This window comes from Lycium barbarum, chromosome 7, assembly GCF_019175385.1.
Source record: "Lycium barbarum isolate Lr01 chromosome 7, ASM1917538v2, whole genome shotgun sequence".
NCBI classification, from domain to species: domain Eukaryota; kingdom Viridiplantae; phylum Streptophyta; class Magnoliopsida; order Solanales; family Solanaceae; genus Lycium; species Lycium barbarum.
The window spans coordinates 58593966-58600463 of record NC_083343.1 but is presented as its reverse complement, the minus strand read 5'-3'; positions in this window follow the sequence as shown (position 1 = coordinate 58600463).

Here is a 6498-nt window from a genome sequence, read left to right as displayed (position 1 = left end):
AGCGGCAACATCTCGAAGCCTGTGCGAAGCCAGCTCGACCGACTCGGTCTCTGAAGCCCTGACCAAGTCCAGTGAGCGCCGCATCCCCCGAATAAAGTCGTGGGGGTCCTCGTCGGGCTTAAACCCGAAAAACTCTGGAGGGCCACATAATAAGAACTCCCGAACTCTCAGGCTGTCCCGCCTGTCATCATCATCATCGTCCTTCCGCCCGCGTCTGCTAGCCTGTCCTGCTACCAGTGTAGTCAGCAATTGTACCGCCTCTCTCAGGGTCCTGTCCTCCGCCCCTGGCTGAGGAGCTGGAGTCTCAGGAGCGGGTACTCGGGCCTCTGGAGCTGCTGAAGGTCCTGCTCCAGGCTGTACTAGTGGGGGTGTAGCGGACCCCTCAGAACGAGGCACAACCTCAGGCAAATCATAGACACGAGCTCGGGTAGATCGCTGTGCCTGACTAGTCTCTCCCATCCTCGCTTTGCCCTTCTGGGCCGCCGTTGCCTTCTTCGGAGGCATCACTGCAAACACAATAGCGAGTCAGATCAAAATCACCCTAACAGCACAGCTCTATCGCACGATCTAAGATTCCAAAGAAAGTAACATCCTAAATGCCCTGTAGCTTCCTGTTTATAGAGGTGGTGCACAACACATCGATAAACAAGACTCTACGAGACACGGCCTGTAGACATTCCGAGGACAAACTGCTCTGATACCACTTTTGTCACGACCCAGCCCCGTGGGCCGCGACTGGCACCCTATCTGGGTACCCAGACCAAATCACATGTTTATTATCAAATCCAAACTTATTTCAGAGTTTCATAAAAGTCATATCAAACATAACTTATCGAAATATGTCTTAAGCGGTCGCACAAATCAAATACAAACTGAGCGGCGGAATAGACATCGCCGGTCAAAAGTGCAAACATAAGCATAAGGGCCATTTGGGGCCATCATAACAAGCAGACCGCTTTAAGACCAGAAAACGAAATCAAACCAACATATACAGGACCCTCACCCCACATATATGACTACAGGCCTCTACGAATTCAAAACAAAGACATATGGCGAGACAGGGCCCCGCCGTACCCAAATAGTCAAATATACCGAACATATACAAAGCAGAAGGAGTCTGTACCAAAAGTGGACTCCGGGTCAAAGAGGAGTACTCCCGGAATAGCAAAGAGGGAAGCCTACTGTGGAGGATCACCAATATCTGCACCTGCGGGCATGAAACGCAGCCCCCGAAGAAAGGGGGTCAGTACGAAATATGTACTGAGTATGTAAAGCACGGAGTACAGAAATATGGATCAAAACTGAAAGCAAATCAGATAACAAAGTGGAGTACAAATCGGGATGTCAAAATCTGTATCAAAATCATATCCGTATACATAATGCAAACGAAATCATGCAAACGCTTAAGAACGTGGTCGCCACTCCGACGCTGGCGCCACACACAGCATAACACCAGAAGGTTTCAAATCTCCGTATCCCCGAACACAAACACAAACATAGGTGAGCGTATCGCATCACGAGCCATATCACAGCATAACTCCAAACGGAACCCGGCCCTATGGCGAAGCCTCGGGAACCGTAACACAGCATACGGCCGAATTATCGTAAGGCGCAGGAATCATAACCGGCCCGGGAACCGGTGAACGAAGTCATAATAAGGTACGAGCGGAGTCGTGAGCAAACAAATGCAAATCATACTTCAAAATAGTCTTTCAAAACATAATAGTTTTACAAATCGTTCCATAGTACAAAATAAGCGAATACTTAGTCGATACAAAGATCCGTTTCACAAAAGTTTCCAAAATGGTACGTATGGCTCAAAATGTAACTTAGCATATTATAATATTCCAAATATATCTCATAGGAGGGAGTTCCAAAATCGAAAGTATCATATCAAACTTTATTCACAAAGATAGCCCAATAAGACAAATAGGGCGTCTCGGGGTTAGCGGGCCCACCTCGAGTCAAATTGAGGTGGCGAACATAATTTACGAACATTTAGGGGCCAAAAGGTCATACATAATCATTTCTAAGTTACCCGACCACATTTCGATAGGTTTCGGACGATTGGTGGCATCCTAGCCAAAATAGAGCCCTTAGGCTTCAATTGAATTGAATGAATAGTAACTTTTCTGTGGATCGGGTTTCGAGGAGCAGAAATGCTCCGGAAGTTCCAATATTCGCCTATCACACTAAGACATGCCAAATGAAGAAGTGGGAAGCTTTACATACCTTATAGACGGCGTATGCTCTCCCAAAAGTCAAGTCCCGTTTCGTCTGAAATCTGCAAATGGTCAAAGTTACCAATTGAGATTCTTAGGCTTAAAAATGCCATTAACTTCATTTTTGTCTACCGAAATTTCGGCAGCATTTCCCCTATAAATCTAACACCCCCGAGACTTAGCTCGGCTCAAAATACATCAACAACAACAACCCAAACATCATCAAACAATATAAACCATATTCAAACTTCAAAAGTCTACCTTACTACGCAAGTTGGAAATCTTTCATTCAAACTTCAAAATTCCAAATCTATATCCATATTATTGTATTCATTTACTCATTCAAGATTATGCCATCACATTCCAAATACATTCCAAGCCATACACGAAATTGCCCAAAATCCATTACTTTCCATAATTCTTTCAAAACACCAAAAGTCACGACGAACATTCTAACTTGCGTCGTTTCATTCCGAATTCATTAACATCAACCATAAATCATATTTAAAGTCTTTAGCACCTTAGACATACAATGATATACACAACTATACCAAAGGTATACACTTTCCGATAACGTTCCGAAATCATTTTCCAACGCCAATCCAATTCATCAATCAATCATTTACGACATAAAGGCCACAACGACACATTATACAAACTAAACAAGATCAATTCATATCACTTTACACTACATAAGTGCCACGGCTCCAACACCAAACACACACACACCCACGACTTTTTATATACATCAAAGTTACGGGATTCTCGTCTATTCTCAATCCTTAACATATTCATATCAATTCTATAACATTAAAGGGGCAAAATTCTTACCTTTTCTTGAAAACCCGACTTGTCGTAAACGGAGTTCTTGTGCCAAACTAATTATACCCCGTTGAAGAGGGTCTTGAGTACTTCACAACTATGTAGAAACTAGGATTTTTGGATTAGAATCAAAGGCTTGGGATTTTTTTTTTGGTTGAGGAATATGGGGTTCGGCCGAGAGGGTGATTGCCCTTGTTCTTTTTTTTTTTTTTTTTTTTTGTGTGATTTATCTTGAAAATTCTAAAGGAGTATGGATATATATATCTTCATTAAGGGTCATGTGAAATTCACATGACCACTTAATATGGGGCTTGGGCCAAGGCCGGCCACCCCCTTGAATTGGGCTTCAATTTTGTGTCATATTTTCTTGGCCCAATTCATAAAAAGTCCCGTTTTGTAATTCCCGAAACTAATTTCCGAAATTCCAAATTTACCCTCGGCCTTCCCCGATGTCTTAACATTAATGATTCCATAATCAACATAGTCATATTCACTAAAATCAAAATATTTCCTTATAACACACAAATCTTAATTATTTCTCGATTTCCAATTATACAAAAACACGGAACATAACAATTTACATCTGTATATGATATTATGATGTGTGTATGGGGTTGGCGGCCAGGATGGCATATGATCTGATCTGTCTGTCCACCGCGTCCCGTACTAAGAGGGTCGGGTTCTGTTACCGCGTCCCTCATGAGAGGGCCGGGATCTGTATGTATGTATGTATGTATATGCTATCTGCATCTGTATAAGCATATGACTCTGTATGACTCTGCATGCATGATTCTGTCTGTCCGTGTGGATTATGATTTCGTCCGTCCGTCTGGATTATGGTTCCGTCCGTCCGCCTGGATTATGATTCTGTCTGTCCGTCTGGATTATGATTCTGTCTGTCCGTCTGGATTATGATTCCGTCCGTCCGTCTGGATTATGATTCCGTCCGTCCATCTGGATTATGATTCCGTCCGTCTGGATTATGATTCTGTCTGTCCGGCTGGATTATGATTCTGTCCGGTACATTTCTGCCCGTCCGTTTGGATTATGATTCTGTCCGCTATATTTCTGTGCTTCTGGTTCAGACTATGATTATATTTGTTATATTTTCTCTTTACATACTCGGTACATTTTTCGTACTGACCCCCGGTTCTTCGGGGGCTGCGTTACATGCCCGCAGGTACAGACGCACCCGGTGATACACCGCCAGTCTAGGACACTGATTCTGCTGTTTTGGAAGAGATCCTTTGATCCGGAGCGTGTACTTTTGGTATATATCTTCTGACATCTATATATTATGTATGTATGGTAACTTGGGGTACGGCGGGGCCCTGTCCCGTCATCTGATTCTGTATGTCCGATTAGAGGCCTGTAGATATGTATGTGGGTTATGGGTTGTCACTGTTCAGGTAGGTATGTACGAGTTTACTATTCTGTCTGCTATGATAGCCTTAACGGCTTAAGTGTAAGTCTAAGTATGCTTATGTATGTATATGTTCTCGTGCGCTGTATTTTATTTTATTATGGATCCGTGTACAACTAATGTGAATTAGTTTTTTTGGGCACGCCAACTCTGGTAGGTAATTACGTACGGGTATCCAGTTAGGATACCAGTCACGGCCCACGGGGTTGGGTCGTGACAATAGGTGACCCCACAAGCTTAAAATACGTAATTTGAGCCCACCGCTTCGTTTGTCCCGAGGTGGGCCCACTATTTCCGATTTTACCCCTTTTGTATTTATGACTTGTCTTCGAGCTGCTTTAAAGGAAATGTCTTAACTACTCCTCTAACTATTATCTAAAGAATTGTTTTAAATACTCCGTTAAGTCTTATAAACTGTTTTGGATCTTGGAAACGATCTCAGCAAGATTATGCCTCCGTAACCCATTATGACATCCGAAGTTTACTTACTATGATTCCGTCCGATTTCATTGTTTTGACTTGTCACTCGATATGCCTCATTGAGTCTCTGGAAGTATACATGGTATTTTATTGCATTTAGTTTCTCACTACTCCATTCGTGGATGCCTCAATGTTTCCCACACTGAGCCCGGGCCAGGATATGTTCTCAAGCGTCTTCCACTGCATTGTTCGCCGTGCCTCGATGTGAGGGGGCAAGTATATATGTACATGGTTTGTGGAGTATGTTGTGCCATGTACACTATTCTGACATGAAATGATATGATCTGATATGGCCATTTGATATGTTATGCTATGTTACGGGATTATTCCCCTTTTCTGATCCTTATGTGTTGTGGCACCAACGTCGGGGGGTGGCCACGTTCTGTCTGCCGAGTCCCTTGGCAGGGGCCGGATATGATATGGCATATGTTTCTGTACACACTCTTCATGTTTTGAAAATATGCATTTGATACTCTGGATATCACACTCACTTTTCTGTACGTTCTGTTTCGGTTATGATTTTGTCCCGTAGTGGGACCAGGTATGACATACGTTTTCTACAAATACTATTTATGCTTTATGATCAGCATCTTTGCTAATCTGGATATTCCGTTCATTTTCTGTATCGTCTGCTTCGATTATGACTTTGTTTACTACGTTCCATGCTTTACATACTCAGTACATATTTCGTACTGACCCCCTTTCTTCGGGGGCTGCGTTTTCATGCCGCGCAGGTACAGACTACAGATTTGCTGATCCGCATGTTTAGGACTATATTTTGCCATCTTGGAGTGCTCTATTGTTCAGAGCCTATGTTTGGTACAGTCCTTGCTATGGTACATTTGTATGTTGTTCAGGGGTATGACGGGGCCCTGTCCCGTCTTATGATTCTGATTTGTTTTGTATAGGTCTGTAGACATACATGTGGGTTCTGCATATGATTTGGGTTGGTATGATCTGTGACAGCCTGATCGGCTTCCTTGTGCTTTATCCGTTAATCTGTGATAATTAATAACGCCAATTGACTTTTACATTTAAATATTCTGCTTATATGCTGGTTTGGGTTATTGGGTACGTTCAGGTGTCCAGCACGGACACTAGTCGCGGCCTACGGGGTTGGGTCGTGACAATTGGCATGACATTGCATTGCATTCATACATCATTGCATTGCATTACATTATGGCTTGTCTGGGATGATTTGGTGTTTACTTGTAATGTTGGATTCAGATTGATATATTGAGACTTGGCACAATTGGGATTAGATGCTACCTAGGTGATGATGTATACTTGTCTTCAATTACCTGTGAATTTTACTAGTTGGTTTATCTTGTGTATCGTTCGTAGGATCAGTTGTATGTTTGGCCTTTAAAGGATGTAGATTAAAGATATCATAGTGAAGAATCGACTCCTAGACTAAAAACGAATGGTATTAATGATGTATGATTGTCGTGATATTGTGATGGATCTAGCCTATGGTTTTTAACGGAAGGGGATGAGTTAAGGGTCTTGGTGTCATATTGTGCAGTGAATAGACGTATGACTTGATTTAGT